Below are 26,122 nucleotides of genomic sequence, written 5' to 3'. Positions count from 1 at the left end.
TGGAGCATCATTTCTTAGGTTAGTAGCAAACCTTACGACATCACTGGACCATCATTTTGAGGTTTGTCGCAACTCTCACTACATCACTGTAGCATCATTTTGAGGTTCGTAGCAACTCTCACTACATCACTGTAGCATCATTTTGAGGTTCTTAGCAACTCTCACTACATCACTGTCAGCATCATTTTGAGGTTAGTCGCAACTCTCACTACATCACTGTAGCATCATTTTGAGGTTAGTCGCTACTCTCACTATAATACTGTCAACATCATTTTAGCATAGTAGCAGCTCTCACCACATCACTGTAGCATAATTTCTTAGGTTAGAAGAAACCCATTATATCACCTCAGTATCATTTTGAGATTAGTAGCAACTCTCACTACATCACTGTAGCATCATTTATTAGGTTAGTAGCGACATTCATTACATTACTTTAGCATCATTTTGAAATTAGTAGTAACTCTCACTACATTACTGTCAGCATCATTTTGAGGTTAGTAGCAACTCTCACTACATGACTGTGTCTTCATTTTGAGGTTAATAGCAACTCTCATTTCATCACTTTCGCATCAGTTTGAAATTAGGAGCAACTCTCATTACATCACTTTCGCATCAGTTTGAAATTAGGAGCAACTCTCATTACATCACTTCAGCATCATTTTGAGGTTAGTCGCAACTGTCACAACATCGCTGTCAGCATCATGTTGAAATTAGTAGCAACTCTCATTACATCACTGTAGCATCATTTTGAGAGGAGTAGAATCTGTCACTACATCACTGCAGCCTTATTATGAGGTAAGCAGAAACTCTGAATACATTACTGTCAGCATCATTTTGAGGTTAGTAGCAACTCTCACTACATTACTGTCAGCATCATTTCTCAGGTTCGTAGCAACTCTTACGACATCACTGCACCATCATTTTTAGGTTCGTAGCAACTCTCATTACATCATTTTAGCATCATTTTCAGGTTTTAAGCAACTCTCACCACATCACTGTAGCATCATTTCTTTGGTTTGTAGCAACTCTCATTACATCACCTTGGCATGATTTTGAGCACCGTAGCAACTCTCACCACATCACTGTAGCATCATTTCTTAGGTTTGAAGAAACTCTCATTACATCACTGTAGCATAATTTCTTAGGTTTGAAGAAACTCTCATTGCATCACTGTAAGCATCATTTTGAGATGAGTAGCAACTCTCACTACATCACTGTAGCATCATTTTGAGGTGAGCAGCAACTCTCACTACATGACTTTAGCATCATTTTGAAGTTCGTAGCAACTCTCACTACATCACTGTATCATCATTTCTTATGTTAGTAGCAACTCTCATCACATCACTGTAGCATCATTTCTTATGTGAGTAGCAACTCTCATCACATCACTGTAGTTTTATTTTCTTAGGTTTGTAGCAACTCTCATTACATCATTTTAGCATCATTTTCAGGTTTTAAGCAACTCTCACCACATCACTGGACCATCATTTCTTAGGTGAGGAGCAACTCTCATGAAGTCACTGTAGCATCATTTTGAGGTTCGTAGCAACTTTCATTTCATCACTTTCGCATCAGTTTGAAATTAGGAGCAACTCTCATTACATCACTTCAGCATCATTTTGAGGTTAGTCGCAACTCTCACTACATCACTGTTGCATCATTTTGAGGTTTTAAACAACTCTCACCACATCACTTTAGCATCATTTTGAGATTAGTAGCAACTGTCACCACATCACTGGAACATCATTTTGAGGTTCGTAGCAACTCTCACTACATCACTGTCAGCATCTTTTTTAGGTTCGTAGCAAATATCACCACATCACTGTGGCATGATTTTGAGTTTCGTTGCAACTCTCACTACATTAATTTCAGCATCATTTTGAGATTCGTAGAAACTCTCACTACATCACTGTAGCACCATTTCTTAGGTTCGTAGCAACTCTCATTACATCACTTTAGCATCATTTTGAGATTCGTTGCAAATGTGATTACATCACTTTGGCATTATTTTGAGATTAGTAGCAACTCTCACCTCATCACTTTCGCATCATTTATTAGGTTTGTAGCAACTCTCATGACATCACTGTAACATCATTTTGAGGTTTTAAGCAACTCTCACCACATCACTGGAGCATAATTTCTTAGGTTAGTAGCAAACCTTACGACATCACTGGACCATCATTTTGAGGTTAGTCGCAACTCTCACTACATCACTGTAGCATCATTTTGAGGTTCGTAGCAACTCTCATTCCATCACTGTATCATCATTTCTTATGTTAGTAGCAACTCTCATCACATCACTGTAGTTTTATTTTCTTAGGTTCGTAGCAACTCTCATTACATAATTTTAGCATCATTTTCAGGTTTTAAGCAACTCTCACCACATCACTGGACCATCATTTCTTAGGGAAGGAGCAACTCTCATGAAGTCACTGTCGCATCATTTTGAGGTTCGTAGCAACTCTCATTTCATCACTTTCGCATCAGTTTGAAATTAGGAGCAACTCTCATTACATCACTGTAGCATCATTTTGAGGTTCGTAGCAACTCTCATCACATCACTGTAGTATCATTTCTTAAGTTCGTAGCAACTCTCATTAAATCACTTTAGCATCATTTTGAAATTAGTAGCAACTCTCACTACATCACTGTAGCATCATTTCTGAGGTTAGTAGCAACTCTTACGACATCACTGCACCATCATTTTTAGGTTCGTAGCAACTCTCACTACATCACTGTAGCATCATTTTGAGGTTTTAAACAACTCTCACCACATCACTTTAGCATCATTTTGAGATTAGTAGCAACTGTCACCACATCACTGGAACATCATTTTGAGGTTCGTAGCAACTCTCACTACATCACTGTCAGCATCTTTTTTAGGTTCGTAGCAAATATCACCACATCACTGTGGCATGATTTTGAGTTTGGTTGCAACTCTCACTCCATTAATTTCAGCATTATTTTGAGATTCGTAGAAACTCTCACGACATCACTGTAGCACCATTTCTGAGGTTCGTAGCAACTCTCATTACATCACTTTAGCATCATTTTGAGATTCGTTGCAAATGTGATTACATCACATTGGCATTATTTTGAGATTAGTAGCAACTCTCACCTCATCACTTTCGCATCATTTCTTGGGTTCGTAGCAACTCTCATTACATCACTGTAGCATCATTTATTAGGTTTGTAGCAACTCTCATTACATCACTGTAAGCATCATTTTGAGGTGAGTAGCAACTCTCACTACATGACTGTAACATCATTTTGAGGTTTTAAGCAACTCTCTCCACATCACTGGAGCATTATTTCTTAGGTTAGTAGCAACTTTCATGACATCACTTTAGCATCATTTTGAGCATCGTAGCAACTCTCACCACATCACTGGAGCATCATTTCTTAGGTTAGTAGCAAACCTTACGACATCACTGTAACATCATTTTGAGGTTTGTCGCAACTCTCACTACATCACTGGAGCATTATTTCTTAGGTTAGTAGCAACTCTCATTACATCACTTTAGCATCATTTTGAGATTCGTTGCAAATGTGATTACATCACATTGGCATTATTTTGAGATTAGTAGCAACTCTCACCTCATCACTTTCGCATCATTTCTTGGGTTCGTAGCAACTCTCATTACATCACTGTAACATCATTTTGAGGTTTTAAGCAACTCTCACCACATCACTGGAGCATCATTTCTTAGGTTAGTAGCAAACCTTACGACATCACTGGACCATCATTTTGAGGTTTGTCGCAACTCTCACTACATCACTGTAGCATCATTTTGAGGTTCGTAGCAACTCTCACTACATCACTGTAGCATCATTTTGAGGTTCTTAGCAACTCTCACTACATCACTGTCAGCATCATTTTGAGGTTAGTCGCAACTCTCACTACATCACTGTAGCATCATTTTGAGGTTAGTCGCTACTCTCACTATAATACTGTCAACATCATTTTAGCATAGTAGCAGCTCTCACCACATCACTGTAGCATAATTTCTTAGGTTAGAAGAAACCCATTATATCACCTCAGTATCATTTTGAGATTAGTAGCAACTCTCACTACATCACTGTAGCATCATTTATTAGGTTAGTAGCGACATTCATTACATTACTTTAGCATCATTTTGAAATTAGTAGTAACTCTCACTACATTACTGTCAGCATCATTTTGAGGTTAGTAGCAACTCTCACTACATGACTGTGTCTTCATTTTGAGGTTAATAGCAACTCTCATTTCATCACTTTCGCATCAGTTTGAAATTAGGAGCAACTCTCATTACATCACTTTCGCATCAGTTTGAAATTAGGAGCAACTCTCATTACATCACTTCAGCATCATTTTGAGGTTAGTCGCAACTGTCACAACATCGCTGTCAGCATCATGTTGAAATTAGTAGCAACTCTCATTACATCACTGTAGCATCATTTTGAGAGGAGTAGAATCTGTCACTACATCACTGCAGCCTTATTATGAGGTAAGCAGAAACTCTGAATACATTACTGTCAGCATCATTTTGAGGTTAGTAGCAACTCTCACTACATTACTGTCAGCATCATTTCTCAGGTTCGTAGCAACTCTCATCACATCACTGTAGTATCATTTCTTAAGTTCGTAGCAACTCTCATTAAATCACTTTAGCATCATTTTGAAATTAGTAGCAACTCTCACTACATCACTGTAGCATCATTTCTGAGGTTAGTAGCAACTCTCATTACATCACTGTAGCATCATTTCTGAGGTTAGTAGCAACTCTTACGACATCACTGCACCATCATTTTTAGGTTCGTAGCAACTCTCATTACATCATTTTAGCATCATTTTCAGGTTTTAAGCAACTCTCACGAAATCACTGTAGTATCATTTCTTTGGTTTGTAGCAACTCTCATTACATCACTGTAGCATCATTTCTTTGGTTTGTAGCAACTCTCATTACATCACTTTGGCATGATTTTGAGCATCGTAGCAACTCTCACCACATCACTGTAGCATAATTTCTTAGGTTTGAAGAAACTCTCATTGCATCACTGCAAGCATCATTTTGAGATGAGTAGCAACTCTCACTACATCACTGTAGCATCATTTCTGAGGTTAGTAGCAACTCTCATTACATCACTGTAGCATCATTTCTGAGGTTAGTAGCAACTCTTCCGACATCACTGCACCATCATTTTGAGGTGAGCAGCAACTCTCACTACATGACTTTAGCATCATTTTGAAGTTCGTAGCAACTCTCACTACATCACTGTATCATCATTTCTTATGTTAGTCGCAACTCTCATCACATCACTGTAGCATCATTTCTTATGTTAGTAGCAACTCTCATTACATCACTGGAGCATCATTTCTTATGTTAGTAGCAACTCTCATCACATCACTGTAGTTTTATTTTCTTAGGTTCGTAGCAACTCTCATTACATCATTTTAGCATCATTTTCAGGTTTTAAGCAACTCTCACCACATCACTGGACCATCATTTCTTAGGTAAGGAGCAACTCCCATGAAGTCACTGTCGCATCATTTTGAGGTTCGTAGCAACTTTCATTTCATCACTTTCGCATCACTTTGAAATTAGGAGCAACTCTCATTACATCACTTCAGCATCATTTTCAGGTTAGTCGCAACTCTCACTACATTACTGTCAGCATCATTTCTCAGGTTCGTTGCAACTCTCACCACATCACTGTAGTATCATTTCTTAAGTTCGGAGCAACTCTCATTAAATCACTTTAGCATCATTTTGAAATTAGTAGCAACTCTCACTACATCACTGTAGCATCATTTCTGAGGTTAGTAGCAACTCTCACCACATCACTGTAGCATCATTTCTGAGGTTAGTAGCAACTCTTACGACATCACTGCACCATCATTTTTAGGTTCGTAGCAACTCTCACTACATCACTGTAGCATCATTTTGAGGTTTTAAACAACTCTCACCACATCACTTTAGCATCATTTTGAGATTAGTAGCAACTGTCACCACATCACTGGAACATCATTTTGAGGTTCGTAGCAACTCTCACTACATCACTGTCAGCATCTTTTTTAGGTTCGTAGCAAATATCACCACATCACTGTGGCATGATTTTGAGTTTCGTTGCAACTCTCACTACATTAATTTTAGCATCATTTTGAGATTCGTAGAAACTCTCACTACATCACTGTAGCACCATTTCTTAGGTTCGTAGCAACTCTCATTACATCACTTTAGCATCATTTTGAGATTCGTTGCAAATGTGATTACATCACTTTGGCATTATTTTGAGATTAGTAGCAACTCTCACCTCATCACTTTCGCATCATTTCTTGGGTTCGTAGCAACTCTCATTACATCACTGGAGCATCATTTATTAGGTTTGTAGCAACTCTCATTACATCACTGTAAGCATCATTTTGAGGTGAGTAGCAACTCTCACTACATGACTGTAACATCATTTTGAGGTTTTAAGCAACTCTCACCACATAACTGGAGCATTATTTCTTAGGTTAGTAGCAACTTTCATTACATCACTTTAGCATCATTTTGAGCATCGTAGCAACTCTGACCACATCACTGGACCATCATTTTGAGGTTTGTCGCAACTCTCACTACATCACTGTAGCATCATTTTGAGGTTCGTCGCAACTCTCACTACATCACTGTAGCATCATTTTGAGGTTCTTAGCAACTCTCACTACATCACAGTCAGCATCATTTTGAGGTTAGTCGCAACTCTCACTACATCACTGTAGCATCATTTTGAGGTTAGTCGCAACTCTCACTATAATACTGTCAACATCATTTTAGCATAGTAGCAGCTCTCACCACATCACTGTAGCATAATTTCTTAGGTTAGAAGAAACCCATTATATCACCTCAGTATCATTTTGAGATTAGTAGCAACACTCACTACATCATTGTAGCATCATTTATTAGGTTCGTAGCAACTGTCCTTCCATAACTTTAGCATCGTAATGCAATTAGTAGCAACTCTCACTACATCACTGTAGCATCATTTCTTAGGTTAGTAGCGACATTCATTACATTACTTTAGCATCATTTTGAAATTAGTAGTAACTCTCACTACATTACTGTCAGCATCATTTTGAGGTTAGTAGCAACTCTCACTACATGACTGTGTCTTCATTTTGAGGTTAATAGCAACTCTCATTTCATCACTTTCGCATCAGTTTGAAATTAGGAGCAACTCTCATTACATCACTTTCGCATCAGTTTGAAATTAGGAGCAACTCTCATTACATCACTTCAGCATCATTTTGAGGTTAGTCGCAACTGTCACGACATCGCTGTCAGCATCATGTTGAAATTAGTAGCAACTCTCATTACATCACTGTAGCATCATTTTGAGAGGAGTAGAATCTGTCACTACATCACTGCAGCCTTATTATGAGGTAAGCAGAAACTCTGAATACATTACTGTCAGCATCATTTTGAGGTTAGTAGCAACTCTCACTACATTACTGTCAGCATCATTTCTCAGGTTCGTAGCAACTCTTACGACATCACTGCACCATCATTTTTAGGTTCGTAGCAACTCTCATTACATCATTTTAGCATCATTTTCAGGTTTTAAGCAACTCTCACCACATCACTGTAGCATCATTTCTTTGGTTTGTAGCAACTCTCATTACATCACCTTGGCATGATTTTGAGCACCGTAGCAACTCTCACCACATCACTGTAGCATCATTTCTTAGGTTTGAAGAAACTCTCATTACATCACTGTAGCATAATTTCTTAGGTTTGAAGAAACTCTCATTGCATCACTGTAAGCATCATTTTGAGATGAGTAGCAACTCTCACTACATCACTGTAGCATCATTTTGAGGTGAGCAGCAACTCTCACTACATGACTTTAGCATCATTTTGAAGTTCGTAGCAACTCTCACTACATCACTGTATCATCATTTCTTATGTTAGTAGCAACTCTCATCACATCACTGTAGCATCATTTCTTATGTGAGTAGCAACTCTCATCACATCACTGTAGTTTTATTTTCTTAGGTTTGTAGCAACTCTCATTACATCATTTTAGCATCATTTTCAGGTTTTAAGCAACTCTCACCACATCACTGGACCATCATTTCTTAGGTGAGGAGCAACTCTCATGAAGTCACTGTAGCATCATTTTGAGGTTCGTAGCAACTTTCATTTCATCACTTTCGCATCAGTTTGAAATTAGGAGCAACTCTCATTACATCACTTCAGCATCATTTTGAGGTTAGTCGCAACTCTCACTACATCACTGTTGCATCATTTTGAGGTTTTAAACAACTCTCACCACATCACTTTAGCATCATTTTGAGATTAGTAGCAACTGTCACCACATCACTGGAACATCATTTTGAGGTTCGTAGCAACTCTCACTACATCACTGTCAGCATCTTTTTTAGGTTCGTAGCAAATATCACCACATCACTGTGGCATGATTTTGAGTTTCGTTGCAACTCTCACTACATTAATTTCAGCATCATTTTGAGATTCGTAGAAACTCTCACTACATCACTGTAGCACCATTTCTTAGGTTCGTAGCAACTCTCATTACATCACTTTAGCATCATTTTGAGATTCGTTGCAAATGTGATTACATCACTTTGGCATTATTTTGAGATTAGTAGCAACTCTCACCTCATCACTTTCGCATCATTTATTAGGTTTGTAGCAACTCTCATGACATCACTGTAACATCATTTTGAGGTTTTAAGCAACTCTCACCACATCACTGGAGCATAATTTCTTAGGTTAGTAGCAAACCTTACGACATCACTGGACCATCATTTTGAGGTTAGTCGCAACTCTCACTACATCACTGTAGCATCATTTTGAGGTTCGTAGCAACTCTCATTACATCACTGTAGCATCATTTCTTAGGTTAGTAGCGACATTCATTACATTACTTTCGCATCATTTTGAAATTAGTAGTAACTCTCACTACATTACTTTCAGCATCATTTTGAGGTTAGTAGCAACTCTCATTACATCACTGTAGCATCATTTTGAGGTTAGTAGCAACTCTCATTACATCATTTTAGCATCATTTTCAGCTTTTAAGCAACTCTCACCACATCACTGGAGCATCATTTTGAGGTTTTAAACAACTCTCACCACATCACTGTAGCATCATTTCTTTAGTTTGTAGCAACTCTCATTACATCACTTTAGCATGATTTTGAGCGTCGTCGCAACTCTCATCACATCACCGTAGCATCATTTCTTAGGTTAGTAGCAACTCTCATTACATCACTTGAGCATCATTTTGAGATTAGTAGCAACTGTCACCACATCACTGTGGCATCATTTCTTTGATTAGTAGCAACTCTCACCTCATCACTATCGCATCATTTCTTGGGTTCGTAGCAACTCTCATTACATCACTGTCGCATCATTTTTTAGGTTCGTCGCAACTCTCACCACATCACTGTAGCATCATTTTTTAGGTTCGTAGCAACTCTCATTACATCACTGTAGCATCATTTCTTAGGTTCGTCGCAACTGTCCTTACATAACTTCAGCATCATTATGAAATTAGTAGCAACTCTCGGAGCGGAAGTTCCAGTCAGAGCCGGAGATGGCCGCTTTAGGAAAGCTTGCTCGATTACGAACTAAACTTTTGCCCCTAAGAAGTATAAAACTGAGAAGTTAAGCCAATTAAAGTCATCGCGGGGTGAGGATGGCGTCTGGTGCAGCCAAAGACAGGAAAACTAGAGCGCTGAAGCCGACGTCTAACAAGCCTGCCGTTGGAGAAAGCAAGCAGCGGCAGCCGGGAGCTACCGCTAAAGCTACTGTGGGAGCCGCAGTCAAGGAAGCAGTCCGTTCGCCGCCGCCTGCTACGACCGCCTGGGCTGAGGAGGACAGGGAGGAGGAGGAGACGGTTGGTCTCGCCACGATCCTGAGAGAACTACGTGACTTCAGGCAAGACAACAAACGTCAGTTGCAGGAAATTAAAGGAGAACTTGATAAAACGAACTCCAGGCTAACTGATGCCGAGGCTAGGATATCGGCTAACGAGGATGGGCTGCAGCAGGTGAACGAGGTGCTCTCCAGCAGAGAATAACGGCTCTGGAGGGCTACGGGAGAAGATCAAACATCCGCATTTACGGCATGAAGGAGGGTTCGGAGCCTCCGGGCCCTATGATTCCGTTTGTTGAGAAACTGCTGCGGGAAAATCTGGGCATCCCTGACGGAAGAGTCTTACAAATACAGAGAGCTCATCGTGCGTTGGCGCCACTGCCCGACAAAGATAGACCACCGAGATCCATAGTGGTCAATTTCCTCAACTTTACGGATAAAGAAGAAGTGGTGAAGCTTGCCTGGCAGAAGAGAGGTTTTGTGTGGCAAAACCAGAAAGTCAATATTGACCATGACTATCCACCTGAAATTCTTGTCAAGAGGAAGGAGTATGCGGAGTCGCGCAGGGTCCTGAAGGAGAATGACATTCGGTTCCAGACATTGTATCCAGCCCGCTTGAAAATCCACCATGCCGACGGGGTGAGGATCTACACTACGGTGGAAGAGGCGACGGCAGACCTGGCGAACCGGGGGCTCCCGGTCAAGGTTTTCAAGGAACCAGCATCACTGTGGGAGAGGATCCAGAGGGGGTCGTGGCAGAAGGCGAGAGGTGGAAGGCAGACCACACGGCAAAGCGGAGCTCCGGGATATAAAGAAAAACTGCAGGCGTTTAGAAGATGCGACGTGGAGTGAAAAGGAGCATCTCTTCTGAATTGGACAGCGAGGAAGGCAAAAAGGAGGTTTTTGCACCGACACAGACGCTAATATGCTATCATGTTTAAAGAGAGATCGAGACTTTTCTTTAGGTTGTCATCGGTATGGAGGGCCCTCTAACACGGTTAGGTTATGGAGGCTATCCCTCGGATGGGAGGCTGGTCGGCTGGGGAAGACCACAGCCGGAACACAAGTTCATCAGGGTGACGTTGTTAGTGTTTGATTGCACTATTGTTAATAATTTTGAGTTTGTTTCTGCTTCCCCAGGTGCTGAGGGGTTTTGGTTTACATGTATGAGGAGAAGGGGTGCCATAAAATGCCTACTGTATATAACATGCAGGGGGATCCAGTCAAAATAATTACTTTCAATGTAAATGGGGTTTTGAATCCTATTAAAAGACATAAAATACAAACAAAGTTGAAAAGGGAGAAGGCGCAGTTTGCTCTGCTTCAAGAGACACATATGAGTCAGGCTGAGCATCTGAAACTTAAAAGGATGGGAGTTCAACACGTGTTCTCGTCAGCTGATGGGACCAGTCATGAAAAAGGAGTTGCAACCCTAATTTCAAGTGCAATCAATTACGAACACATTTCTGAAGTGATGGATGGAGAGGGGAGGTTTGTGAGTAATACAGGCAAGATAGAGGGTACATTGGTGACCATTATAAATGTGTATATACCACCGGGAAGCGATTGGCCCTTATACAGACGTATTCTGGACTTAATGGTGAATTCACAGGGAGTGGTCATTTGTGGGGGAGACTTTAACATAAAATTGTCCAACATGGACTCTTCTGCCACGACAGGTTTGAATAATCCTATTAGTAGGAAGGTGAACGCGCTCATGGGAGAACTGGGATTGATCGATGTGTGGAGAGAGCTGCATCCTGACGACAGAGAGTATACACTTTATAGTTGCCCTCACGCTGCATACGGTTGGACTATTTTGTTATGTTTACAGTCGATGGGTTCAGAGTACGGAGCTGCGATATTGAAACAATAGACTTGTCTGATCATAGCCCAGTTTCTATGTCAATACACCTCGGGAGAAAGAAAAGAGCAAGCCTCTGGCGATTTAAATTCATATATATTGAACAAGCCAACAATAGTGGCGAAGATAAAGAAAGATATTCAAGAATTTATGGAATTAAACAATTCTGAGGAAATATCCCCAGCAATATTATGGGACACTTTAAAGGCAGTGATGAGAGGGAAACTTATATCTTTGACTGCTCATTTGAAAAAAGTTAAACGACAGAAGCTATTGACTTTAGAAGACAAATTAAAACATTTACAGTTGGCGGAGGTGGTAATCATACTCTAAAGCAAGTAATTAAAAATATTCAGGCTGAAATTAATAACATTTACTCCCAGGAAACACAGAAGAATTTTCTTTTCTTAAGGCAAAAGTATTACGAAGCAGGTGGCAAATCAGCCAAGTACCTGGCTTTTCAGGCTCCACAGGCGATGCGGGAGAAATACGAATTATTATGGGAGAATGATCACATTAAATATTTGGGTATAAACGTATCAAAGGACCCATCAAAGTTATCCCAGGCAAATTTTGACCCTATATCAATAAAAATTAAATCAGACTTACACAGGTGGAACTTAATTCCCTTCTTAAGCTTGATTTCGAGAATAAGTGCAATTAAAATGAATGTACTTCCCCGGTTGCTCTTCTTATTTAGAAATTTGCCAATAAAAGTGGAGGAGAACCAATTTAGGGAATGGGATAAATTGATCTTATATGGCAAGGGAAAAAACCGAGAATCAAATTTAGCACTCTTCAGTTGAGAAAAGATAAGGGGCGCTTGGCTCTTCCAAACTGGAGGAAATACCATGATGCTGCACAACTAACGCCCTTACTATACTGGAGCAACGAGGGGTACAGATCTAGATGGAAGGAATTGGAATCCTGTATGGTTAGGGGGTATCCTCTGCAGGCCGTTATTGGAGATCCAAATTTGGTGCTTAAAGCAGACTGGTTTGACAATCCCTGGATAGGTTGCACGCTAGGAGTATGGGAAAGGATAATTAACTCATGCAAAATTCAAAAATTGGTAAGACTTTTCAGATGGCCTGCCTACGACACAGACTTTATCCCTAACAGAGGAGACATTAGGTTTCAAACCTGGATAGGGAAAGGGTTCACTAACTATGTCACATGCTTAGATAAAAACAACATTCTGAGTTTTCAGTTTTCAACAGTTTTCAACAGTTTTCAACAGTTTTCAGTTGCTACAGGAAAAATGTGGCCTGGAAAGGTCTGAATTTTTCCGATATCTCCAAGTGCGTCACTATATCAATCAAGAATGTAATTACAATAACTTGACAGAAGCTGAATCTGAGTTTTATCGCCTATTAAAATCATCACAGACGTCACTACCATGTAAGTCTATATCTGCATTGTATAATGCCTTTTTAAAGGCTGAGAATGGCTCTACATTATATGTTAAAGAAAGGTGGGAAAAGGACGCTGGGATAGTGATCTCAGAAGAGATGTGGGAGGGGATCTGGAAATTTCAGTCTACCACGACGTGCTCTGCGGACTGGAGAGAACACTGCTGGAAGAATGTTGTTAGATATTTCAGGACTCCATATCAAGAGACGTATAGAGGCCAAGAAGGGCCATGCTGGAGACAATGTGGCGCGGGAAGGGCTGGCCACTTCCACATTTTTTGGGAATGCCCTAAAATTAGCAGTTTTTTGGGAAAGTGTTCATAGATCGATATGTTCAGTATTTAACAACCGTATACCATTTGATTTTATGACAATGTTTTTTGGAAGGGTTGAATGCTTGAGCCAGTCGAGTGACATCAAACTGATACAAATCTTATTGGCAGCCACCAAAAAATCAATTACCAGGAGATGGCTAAACGCAATTCCGCCCAAGCTGGGAGAATGGCATGGGATTATATTGGAAATTTTCAAAATGGAAAAAATCACCTATCAGATTCGAACACAAGAAGAAAAATTTTATACTATTTGGAATAAGTGGATAACACACATCGCCCCACTAACGTCAGATTTTGTGTGACTTGGCTGGCTCCTCTGCGCTGAAGTGGAGCACAAGTTCAAGGTTTTAGATTTGGGCACTCCTCTCCCCACTGGTTATGTTTCTTTGTCTTATCTGTTACCCTCAGCACATCTGTAAATAGTTCTTGGTTTTGTTATTGTTTTTGTTTATTTTTCTTTTCTGTTCTTGGAAAATGCAGTGGAGCTTAAGAACTACTCACTACTGTGTTTGAAAAAAAAAGGGGGGGATGACATGAAGATGTTTAAATTATTTGACGAATTTCTGTTCTGTAAGACTGAGTTTGCTTCTCCTCAATAAAGAAATAATGTTAAAAAAGAAAACGCTACCAGAAAAGGCTGTGCGACAAACATTTTTTCTTTCAAAGTTTGATAAACGACTTCTTCGTAAGAACAAATGTCCGTGGACTTCAACATCTAGCAGGAACATGTTTTTGGCGGAGCCTTTTCTGGTACTTGAACACACCTCAAGACTATCAAACTACACTGCGGTTATTTTTACTCATTTCTCCAAGATGTCTGCCTCCTCCAGCTAAACAAACACCTGGTTGCATATTTGAGTAACTGTTTGCTGTTGTCTGTGGTTTGAGATGTAAATACATTAAACAGTGGTAGAACCACTACTTCCATTGGATGCTGCTGCTCAGATGTGGGGACAGAGATCTTCTACATAACAGGAGCAACTGTGAGAAAAATCTTAAGATTCATTGTTCTAGAGGTAGAATATTAGGAAAATATGGCCGTTGGTTGCTTAAATCGGTCCAACACACACTGTAGCAGTATGAATTCTGATTGGACACACGACTCAACATTTACGGCAACACGAAAGGTCGACAGTTTTTCCTCATTGGTGGCTGGACTTCATTTTGGCGTCCTGCTGACAACCTTTCATTCAAGGGAGTTGTCTTTAAATCTCATTAATCATGATGGAAAACCAGTGTATTGCAGGAAACAAATGCATTGTGACATTGAATATGATGAGCATAAATGATTAAAAGTAAAGTTAGACATACATTTAAAGTGATTATATAAAGGATGTAATTATAATTTTTAATTACAAATTAAAAAGAGAATAGAAAATATCTAATAATTTGAAAATCAATTCTAAATTATTTACCACTACAATTCTCTTGGCATCAATTATGTAAATATTTTGAACTCTATTTATTCTGGTGGAACTCTCCAGGTTCTTCATGACATAGTTCACTCTATGTTTGGGTTCATCCACTGTATAAGCTTCTGCTTGGAATGCCACTGAACTTTTGTCTATTATTGTCAGGACGGCAGAGATGGAGGCAAAGCTCTGAGTAATCATCAATGATCGAACTGAGAAGTTGGTCCTTCCATCAGGAATCCCACCCACTGTGAATGAGCTGCAAACTATTGTGAAGGAGACCTTTCAGTCTTCAGTATTTGGACTTGGAATTTGAAGATTACTTTACTCTCCATAACAGTGGTCAGATTAAACACAAAGACACCATAAAGGTTGTTCACACTGCCCCCCTTGTTCTGAACTTGCTTCCAGTTGAGGAAAGTTTGAACAGTTCCTTTGTTCAGCAGTTAACTGACTCTGAGTCTGCATGCTATGCAGAGTCAACTGCAGCTGATGCAGTGTCATCTCCTGGAACATCATCTTCACAGGACACCATTAGCCTGTCAACTGTCAGGGCGAAGTACACCAGAACGTTGTCAACCATGGCCAAAACAGTTCCCCATTCCACAGTTTGCGTACGAAACTGAGATGTACCTTGAAAGAGCCACTGAATTCTTCAAGAAGGATGGAACACTTCTGACTACCTCGAGGATCAAGTCTGACACAATTGAGAAGCTGGCTGAAACTGTCTATAGATATACAGCCTATCCATCAGGGTCACACATAGGGGATGTTGCTGAAGCACTTGTTAAGAAATATCCTTGTCTCAAGGAACCCGGCTCCTTTGGAGGTTACTGTGGCTGGCAACAAAGCATCAAATATAAGATGGCAAATTATCGCACCAAACTCCGAGGCTATGGTGTTCCTGAGGTGTTGTGCAGTGCACAGAAACGCAAGGCTCCCGCAGACCAGAAGTCTGCAAAAAATGTAAAAAAGCCTCGAAAGGCAGAGGTTAACTACCTCCCTCCTTACCCAGCCGGAGAAGATGAAGAAAGCCAAGGGCAAGAGAGGATTCAGTTGCTTACTGAAGTAAAGAAAAAGGACAATAACGCATTGGTAAAAGAAAAAATGGCCAAAGCATTTGCACACAGAAGAAATGAAATCATCAACCTGTCACCCAGCATAGAGGACATCAAAGCCAGATGGCGGGCTCTATTTGAGCCACCTCAAGAGAGTTACAAGTGCATGCTAATCAGAAATATTCCTTGCCCATCGTGAAGGATTGCACTTGTGGTTCTGCTTTTGGCTCTTGGATACAAAATGTACGTTGCATTACTGTCATCTATTTTCTAAATTACATTTTCAAGATCAAATTTTGAAATGAATAAAATATTTTTTAATGTATTACTTGGAAAAATGTAAATAGTAGAGGAACACTGAAGATTACAGTATGCTAACCAAAACATTTAATTAAAAGGGTCATATTATGTTCCTTTCCCAGTTTAATATTGATGTATTCACGATGCATTCACTAACATTCGCTGAGAAGCCCACTCTTCTGTGATTGGCCAGCTGCTTAGAGTACCGTATTTTCCGCACTATAAGGCGCACCTAAAAGCCCTTAATTTTCTCAAAAACCGACAGTGCGCCTTATTATCTGACGCGTCTTATTTATGGATCAACATTGGTTAATTATAGATACCGTAGTCAGGGGGCGTGGCCGAAGTAACAGTGGTAAAAACAGTACAGGAGAATTCTGGTCTCACACCACTTGTGTGTGTATAAAGACCCCAAAATGGCACCTTTCAAGAGACGCGCTTACGACGCAGAGTTCAAACTCAAGGCTACCAGTCAGCAGCTACCGGTACGCACGGTACCGTGTTGTGAATGCACTGACTTGTTTTGGGAGTGAACGCAGTTGTCAGAACGTTGCTTTGTATTCTATTAATAAAGTTTGACTGACTGACTTAGCTGACTGTTTTGTTGACATTCCCTTGAGCACAGCTCCATCTAGTGGATGCATAACGCATCCCCAGCCACGACAGTCGTTGATATTCTATGCTCTTATAATGCGGTGTGCCCTGTATTTGAAAACAGTTGTAAAACAGGCCATTCATTGAAGGTGCGTCTTATAATCCTTATAGTGCGGAAAATACGGTGCATCGGAAATGTCAAACCTCTTACCTTAACCAGAGTTCAGCAATGTTCCTCCACCCATTTCAGGCTGCTTCCTGCCAGGAACAAAATATGGAGTTGTGGTTACAAATTCTACGAAGCCCCTCATGACGGCAAGTGGAGCCTCAAATCTGAATGGCTCTGTTAATCACAAGAGTACAGAGCAACCATACCAAACTGACAGAGTTGTTCTATCAGTCTCTGTGTTGCAGACCCAAATATGTAAACACGAGCACTGGAAAAGAGAATTTTTCATAATACGACCCGTTTAACTGTATAATCTGACAATTTAACCCAGAAGGTAAACAATCAGAAAACATGGAGGCCATAAATGATGTAAAATGATTATCAATTGTTTTTCTGCTTGCTTTTGAAAAATGTCGTCAGAACAGTATGTATGTTTGTAATATGTGTGGTTTTAAAGCCAATTTCATGATTTGTCTTTCAGATCCAGGAAGAGTGTCACAGAATCACAGTGGTCCACCTTGAACCGAAGTTCATGTCCAAGCTGGATGAATAAAGTCCCCGACTTATGAACCTCTTCCAGTCCAAGGGCGGAAGCATGGTTTTGAGGTTGCAGGCTATCCTACTCCAGGTGTTCTTCAGTGAGTATTACATTTGCTAATATTCTATTTTGGGAATTTTGTGATCTTAAATATCGTTACTTGGATCTATAGGAGGTAATGCTAGCCTGTGATTGTCTGTACAAATGGAGTATGAAGTAATTGCATGCAAGAATGAGTGTTTTTTAGTGTTTCAGTAGACTGGTGCCTGAGACGGATCCTTGACAGGGGCTTGTCTGACAGTAAAATAAACCACTTGGTGTTAAAAACAATGCAGCTTTAACAGCTTTTATGTCAGTGGGTTCTTTTTTAAACCATGGACCTGAATAATGTTTATTTTTGTCATTTCAGGCTCCAAGCAACCCCGACATCAACATGACCAGAGATGTTGTCATTCGATGTTTGATGCTGTACCTCAGGGAGTCTACAGATCAGCTCTTTAAAGAGTAGGATGTTGTAAGTTGAAGTACACGTTGAAATATAAAGAATGTGATCGCTCTCACCTCCCTCTCCTGGTACGTCTTGGAAAGGTCAAATCACAAAATAGTCATAACTATATTTCTCCCGCTTATTCTCGGTAAGCTAATGAGTTTTTGTAGTTCTATGTAGTCTTTCAAGTTCAAGTCCTCGGTGTACGTGTGCTAACTTTTTGTTTTCCATCAAGGATGTTTTTAAGCACTACTGCAGAAATAGGAGGTGTTAACTGTTAAGAGCTTTCTATCTCAATCTGATTCCACCAACTGGCAGAATTGAAAAGTTATCAGTAGTTTACTTGTTCTTTTTCCCAAGAAATGCTTTAACTAACAACTGTATTTTATCAGTCTTATTTACTTTTAATAGTTTGTCCCTAAAAACTAGCCAAAGAGCTGCTTTGTGAATACACAGACATTTTTACGTAGATTCGGGCAACTTCTTAAATAAGTCATGGAAAGTAGAGTTGAACCAGTTGCTGTGGATGACTTCAAGCTTCAGGAATGAACTTTCAGTGACACATAGAGATTGGTTGTCAGGTGACCAGCCTGTGCTAGCGAAGGTAGAATAAGATATTCATCAGTACAGTGCCTGGCAGAAATGATATAGTAATGGATTGATTTCATTGACAGATATTTACAACTGTAACCATAGTTTCTGGTGTTAGTGAATTGTTTTGATTTGTTGGTGAACTGATTGGATCCTATTCAACTTACCTGGTGTATTTTTTATGCACGTTTTGTAAGTACATTAGCTCAGATTTATTTTATGTAAATAGGGTGCATCACAAGCAACAGCCATGACAAACCGAACTGCTGGAGGCAATTTGTGAGATGGGACCTTCTCCTTTGGCTGTACTGTCTGATATACACAATGCTGTCTCTATGACAGGATGCTGATGGTGACACTGTGTCGCTGGGCCTTGCTGTTAAAAGCCTGAAGATCTACAACCTCAAGACCAATATGTCTGGGGGTCCTGAGGACATCGGTATTGTGGTCGAGGGTGTGAGAGTTCTGACTGATCTGGGTAACTTTCCAAGGGCTTGTTCCCTGCTCGTTGGGTTGGCATTTGCTGTGAATCTTGCCTATCCAAAGGAGCTCAGGTACACGTTTGAAGTATTCCAGAAGCTTCTCCTCGAGCTGGATAGTTCAAAGCTGTCCCCAAAAGTGGACCGCCTCAGGAGTAAGCTACTGGCTTAACAAGAAGGACCATTGCAGGTCAACAAAGGACTCTCACTCTTACTGTCAAAATTGATCAACAAGACTTTGTTCAATGCTGGAGTTTCAGTGAAGGTAGTCATTAAGGTAAAATGTCAAAAAGTTTGAATTTCCGCAGCGTATTTTTTCTTGCAGTGCATAATAACTGTTAATACGTTGTTTTTTGTCTGTGTTGACAATACAAGGTTGTGAATGCTTCTGTGCCATGGGATGGCACTGTCCAAGAGCCCCCCTTTCCAAGGACAGATCCAGTTGTTGTCATTTGTGGTGATGTAGCCTTTTACACGGCTTTTGCATCTTCAGAGACCTGTCACATGACCCTTGTGTAACTGAGAATGTATAATAGATCCTAACTCTTCAGTCGTGCAGTTGGCATGAACAACAAAAAGTCACAGTTACACAAGGGTCATGTGACAGGTCTCTGAAGATGCAAAAGCCGTGTAAAAGGCTACATCACCACAAATTTGGCATGTGATTACTAAATCCAACACATTTTAACTGTTGTTTTTATGAGCATGTACTTATTTTTTTGTTTAAGTTTAGTTCATGTTTTCAATACTTTTTAATTAAAATTGTAGTACTTCAAATCTATTCAATTATTTCACGTGTCACTTTGTTGCCACAATTTTTTGAAGTAACCAGTGGTTATCAGGTAACCAGTGGTTATCAGGTAACCAGTGCTCATCCCCTGTTTCCTCACATCAAACCACACCTACTTCATAAAACAAGCCTGACCACTGAACTCCCTTCATGTCAACTGCATTGAACAACACAGAGGTGTTTTGTTAAATGCCCACTGGAGGTGAATCTCATCCATGATTGTCCAGACATTTTTTTAGGTCTGACAGTTTCAGCATCTGAGGAGGAAGACGACAGCCTGTCTGAAACAGAGGTTTTCAAAGTGAAGTCCTCAGATCAATGAGCTCACTGATCCTGGATCAGATTTGTGTTGAAAGGATAAAAGCAACTGGACTTGCTTGAATGTTTTGAAGAGGCTTCATCATCCATGTACTTCTTATCTTGTAGTAACTGCAGTACTTCAAAAAATTAGGGTTATGAATTGACTTCATTGCAGCTTTGACCTGAGCAGGTGTTCACTCAGGACCGGCTGGTCCAGAGAGGTGGAGGCACCCATAGCCACTGGATCAGTTTGATCTTTGAGCAGAGCAAAGTAGTTTGACATAGGAAGAAGGTCGTCTGGAGAGAAGAGAGGAAGAGAAATCCGTCTCCCTTCTCCTCAACGGACAAACACAGGAGAGGACGGACATCAGATGGACAGAGAGCAACACTGCTGGACTCTCAGAGCTGGGAGGGGCGTCCAGCTGCAGCAAGGAGACAAACAGGGACGCTGCTTGAGGACATCATCCAGGAGGCTCTCCATGGTGTGGAGCTGGGGTCTCAGACTGGAAGCTCTGGCTGCTGAGTTGTCCAACCAGCCGTCACATCACCTCCTGAGCTCTCAGCCTCCTCTTGACCAGGTTCTGGATGCTGACTCAGCAGGAGACAGGAAAGTAATCAATGTTGAAGGAATTCCAAAGCGTCCATCAACCTGCAGGACAAACTCCTTCACTGTGTGGGAGGTTCAGAGTCCCTGGTTTGATTGCAGCTTTGACCTGAGCAGGTGTTCATCCACATCTCAGTAACAGGGGACACTTTATCACACCAGTGGACAAACATCAGCATTCATCACCCAGCAGCTCCTCTGATCAACAGAACAAGCTGAAGTATTCTGGAGAATGAGGGCATGGATCCCTCTACCTCTCACATGCTAAGCTAGCACTCTACCATTGGAGCTCAGTCCCTGCTAAGGAGCAGCAGATGGTGGAGGTTGACCTTCATGCAGGGTTGGATGACCTTCACCAGTTGGAGCTCCTCTGGTTGACCAACATGTGGAATCTCTTTCAATACTCCAGTGGTGCTTAAGTGGTGACAATATGGGTTAGTGACTGGGAGTGTGTGTGTGTGTGTGTGTGTGTGTGTGTGTGTGTGTGTGTGTGTGTGTGTGTGTGTGTGTGTGTGTGTGTGTGTGTTTGTTTATATGCAAATCTTTCCATGGAACAACGGTTTTTATTTGAAGCAAGAGCCTCCAGATCAAAGTCAGAATTGATGATGATGTCATCAGGGCTTTGATAGTGTATTTATTTGTACCTAGAATTCTCTCTTTGATCTCAGGAGGACATGAAAGAAACTCAACTTTAAAAAGTATATGAGAGCATTCAGCTTGGTTAGAAAACATTTTGACTGTTCAACAGTAGAGTTTGTTAGAAACAGTTTACAACACTCAGAATTAAATTGAAGATACAAAAACCTTCCACACTTAAATCCTGTCTCTAACTTCAAACTGGGGATGAACATTTTTATAATCAATCTGTCTCTATGTGTTGGCCCTGCCATGGACTGGTGACCTGTCCAGGATAAACCCCGCCCCTCACCTGAGGGATAGGCTCCACCCCCACGAACCATTGCACATCATCAATGACCAAAGCTACTAAGGAGGATGACAGAGTTTGAGAGTCAGTGACTTAATAGAGTCTAACAAAGGGTTGAACCTGAATGAGACAGTCACCCTTCAACATGGGGCCATGGCAGAGTGAACCAAGAACACTACAATGGGGGTGAGAGTGGAGCCATGATGGATTCACAGTTCATCACCTCCACCATCATGTGGACCACCTGATCACCTCTTCCTCAACCTCTAACTAACTCATTCCCTGACCGGGAATCGAACCCGGGCCGCAGCGGTGAAAGCACCAAATCCTAGCCACTAGACCATCAGGGACCACACTGAGCTCTCCAACAACAGAGACTATAGACAATGACTCAAGAACACAGGACTCTGTGGTCTCAGCTTGAGATGCAGAGGGTCCACCAAGACCACCAGACACCTCAGCCTCCTAAAGACAGTCCACCCCCAGGATCCTGCCCCCTCTGCTCCAACTCAGCCCTCCATTCATAACATGACTTTCGCTACGTCCGAACTGCCAAGTACCAACCTATGTCCTCCTGCTACGACCTAAACATGGCGGCACCACTCAGACACCCTAGAAGATTGGTGGTGAAGCACGACCTCTGCTGGCAGAGCACAGATACCGCAATTAGGTAGACAGCACCAACGAAAGCCCCACCTGCTGGCCTGACTGTGGTACTGCACTCCACTCTGAACAAACCCTTCACTCATTCTCTATTATTAAGCACATTAACGCACCTGTACAGGTGTGTTCACATTATATACATATTATATATTTATGCTTGGCCGTTTTTGATGAACTTGGGTGGGACTCTGGTGCAGGGATGAGGTCATGGAGCTGATCTGGGAGCAGTCCTGATGTTAAATGCTGTGATGAAGGACAGTGTGGAGGAAAAATTAGTCAAATTTAAATTGTCAACAGTTTAACGTTGTTGGCAGGACTCCAACCTGAGCAGGGAGACCCCAATGGATTTCTAGTCCATCGCCTTCACCACTCGGCCACAACGACCACATTCACACACTTTTGTAGGAGACTGAAATTAGACAATGAAAGTTCATGTCAGCACAGTCAAATATTTTTTTGTCCTCTCTCAAAGACAAACTATTTGTGTGTGTGTGTGTGTGTGTGTGTGTGTGTGTGTGTGTCAGTGTTGTGACTGAGCAGTGAAGAAGACGACCTTCTGACTCCATTTTCTTTGTTGCTCTTCTATCAGTTCCTCAGTTTCACTCATCAAGTGAAGCAGCTTTGACAGGTTTACTTCTCTGTGTGTTCACAACTTTGGTCTTTAAACTCCTGACAAACTCACCACGTCACACATTTGGTGAATTAAAGCAACAAATAATGACATCATGATGATTCAGGTTCGGGGGGCACGGCCTGGAGGCAGAGTGGCCGTCTAGCAGAGTTTCTGGTTCAGTTCTCACTTCAGCTGGTGACCATGTTGAAGTGTCCTTGAGCAAGACACTGAGCCCCTCATTGCTCCTGATGACCAGCATCCAAGACCAACAAGCTTCTGATTGGCTCTGATTCTCTGAGCCAAAGTCCAACACAGGAAACAGAAACTCTTGAGTTTGTCTCACTTTTTTTTAAAGAAACTCAGCACAGGACAGTGATAGGAGGCTTGTTTCCTTGATGTGGGCTTCACCTCCGCTGCTTTCCACATTTAAATGCTGGCTGATGCTGGTCCCCTGTTGAAACCTGGACCAGACCAGGGACCTTCAGACCTTCAGTCTAACGCTGTTCCAGCATTGGATGAAAGAGACTGGTGCTCTCATCTTCTTCAACATTGACTTGTTCTACCAGGACAAGAGAATCTGAGCTTGGATGTCATTTAGCAGTCAAAGGCTTGTTAAACTGGTCAACATCAGCTGGTGTTCACTCTGATGATGTAGCGATGGTCTGGATTCTTCCTTCTGGAGCACCAAGCTGCTGGGAAGAAGCCTGATGATGTCAGAGTTGTGTTCAGTGGCTCCTGCTGGGTCCATTTCTGACAAATGGGCTCCAAAGAGTTCAGCTGTTTAAAAGGCTCAGAGAAAGCAGCACTTGCTCTGGCAGAGGTCGTGCTTCACCACCAATCTTCTAGGGTGTCTGAGTGGTGCCGCCATGTTTAGGTCGTAGCAGGTGGCCGAGTGGTTAAGGCGATGGACTGCTAATCCATTGTGCTCTGCACGCGTGGGTTCGAATCCCATCCTCGTCGCAAGTGTCTCTAGTTTCTGCTCCTAGATTATGGAATTACTGTGAGGCTTTTAACTGACACAGATACCAGTTGAGTCAACTTCCCTTTCACAACCTGACCAAAACAACTCTGACACCCAGAGCTCACATGTGTCAATCACCTCTGGAGAAGGTCCCGCCCCCTTAGAGCCATAAATCCTCCCATCAGTGAAGAAAACTGAAGACGCCTCTTGGATGAGAGCTGAAGCGTCTTCTAGAAACCTGAAACAGTCCACTTGGAACGTTTAAATAATTCTACAATCCTACAGTTTCATTGAGCTTTTGTCCAAAGCCATGTTCATGTATCACATGTATATAATATATATGTGACACTCTTTCATCTACTCATTAACCAAAAATACAGTCTCATACCAGTAAATTTGTGCAGAGGAAAATGTTATTTGTGCTGCTTCTTTATTTATTTATTTAGTTTAGTTCGTATTTTTTAATGTGTTTTCTTTCAAGTCACATTTTGTCCATTAACTTCATAATCAGAGTCGCCATCTCATCACATGACTAAAGTCTGGGTTCTGTAGTGGTGGTAAAATATCCTTCCATGCCCCTCACTAGTTTGCACACAGAAAAGCATATTTTACTGGTTTCAGATCTCTTCGCTTGTTCTCTCTCTTAAAGCAGCTGTGGCAGCTTTCATTGTGTGATTCATTTTAAAATATAAATATGGAACAGAACCATTGGAATCAGATGTCAGGACATTTGAAGGAATGTCAATCTCCTGTTGAAATGTTGCAGTGTGCAGCTGAGGCTCTCTGGCAGTGGCACCAGGAGCCACAATGGCAGAACCTGGACCCTCCTGGAGGAGAACCACAGGTGAGGGCCTTCTTGGCTCCAGATTGATGGAAATCAAGTGTCTGAGGCTGTTAGCAGCCATTAAGTTGATCTGGTTGGCACTGGTATTTGTTCTTGCTGCAGCTCAGGAGTGATTCAGGAGAAGAGTTTCAGAACAGCCAAGGTTGGGGACTAGAATTTTAGAATTTCCCCTGGAACCAAACAACCTTGGAGGGTAAAAGCTCCAATCATAGCCACTCAGATGCAGCAGCAGAAAGAAGCTGTCATCCACCCTGACAGTCAGAGCATCAAGTCAAGGAAACATCACCATCTTGTAGTTCCAAACCTCCACCTGTCAGATTCAGCTACTTCTTATTTTGGGACTTTAAACTTGAACACAATGGAATTTGGACAAGGAGTTTTCCTTCCAGTCCAAACATCATCGTCCAGCCTCCAACCAGAGGTCCATCAGTTATCATGGAGCCACAGGTGGAGTCTGGATTCTTTTCTGGAATGAGACGGCAGTGACAGTCCTGCCAAGTGACATCACTGACATGAATGGATGACTTCAGTCACGTGACTGGATGACTTCAGTCATGTGACTGGATGATTTGAATATTTTGCTGTTGGCCTCTGGACCTTTTTTCAATCAGTAGTTGACCACAGGTAGCTTAGCTACCTTTTTTCCCTATTAAAAGGGTTTTCTATGGAGTTTTTCCTCAGTCGATGTAAGGGTCTAAGGGCAGAGGATGTTGTTATCATGCCATGTGAAGCCCTTGAGACAAACTGTTGGTGAAAACGGGCTCTACAAATAAAATTGCCTTGCCTTGCCTTAGCTAACTGCTAACAAATTAACTTTTAGTCCAACAAAGAATGGGGGTTGATAGTCATTCATCCAAAGTCTTTGGTTTCAGATGGAGTCTCAACTGAGACTCCTAGTTCAGAGGATGAGTTTGTTTGCTATCAGGTTGCCACCTTTCAGAAATGAAAATCAGGGATGCCCAGCACGGCTCCTGGGGGCCATGACCACCAGGGGCCTGACTCCCATGAGGTGGGTGCCCACAGCAGAGGTGTGTTTTATTTTGTCGGTGTTTTTAGTCAAGGGTGATCAAGAAAGCAATTCCTCCGACTTAAAGCTTGAAATGCTTTATCACCAATAAACACAGTCTTTATTGTGCAACACTGAACTGCACAATGAACTTTTAAAGTATAAACTCAATAAATGGAGAACTTCATGTGACTTAAGTTCATAACACATCAACAGGTTTCCCTCCCTTCTTTTTCCAAGTCTCCTTCTTGTTCCTCCTTGCAGCTCTGGGGAACTCCTGGTCTTTCAAAGCCCTGTTGTAGAACTCTGAGCAGGAC

At 41.4% G+C, this 26,122-nt stretch overlaps 1 long non-coding RNA gene and 1 other non-coding gene across 2 annotated transcripts; one reads left to right on the top strand and one right to left on the bottom strand.

Annotated features, from left to right (window-relative positions):
• The first annotated feature begins 1,714 nt into the window (after nucleotides 1–1,714).
• On the top strand, nucleotides 1,715–2,349 carry LOC147270519 (uncharacterized). The gene is made up of 3 exons (XR_015112028.1): nucleotides 1,715–1,753; nucleotides 1,873–1,928; nucleotides 2,059–2,349. It is a non-coding gene; the product is annotated as an uncharacterized LOC147270519 (long non-coding RNA).
• A 19,647-nt stretch (nucleotides 2,350–21,996) lies between these two features.
• Nucleotides 21,997–22,068, bottom strand: trnae-uuc (transfer RNA glutamic acid (anticodon UUC)). The gene has a single exon. It is a non-coding gene; the product is annotated as a tRNA-Glu (tRNA).
• Nucleotides 22,069–26,122: the final 4,054 nt, after the last annotated feature.

This window comes from Aulostomus chinensis, chromosome 1 (assembly GCF_037954235.1).
Source record: "Aulostomus chinensis isolate RoL2024-O1b breed Wild chromosome 1, RoL_Achi_v1.0, whole genome shotgun sequence".
Lineage (NCBI taxonomy): Eukaryota > Metazoa > Chordata > Actinopteri > Syngnathiformes > Aulostomidae > Aulostomus > Aulostomus chinensis.
This window is presented reverse-complemented; position numbering and strand designations above follow the sequence as displayed.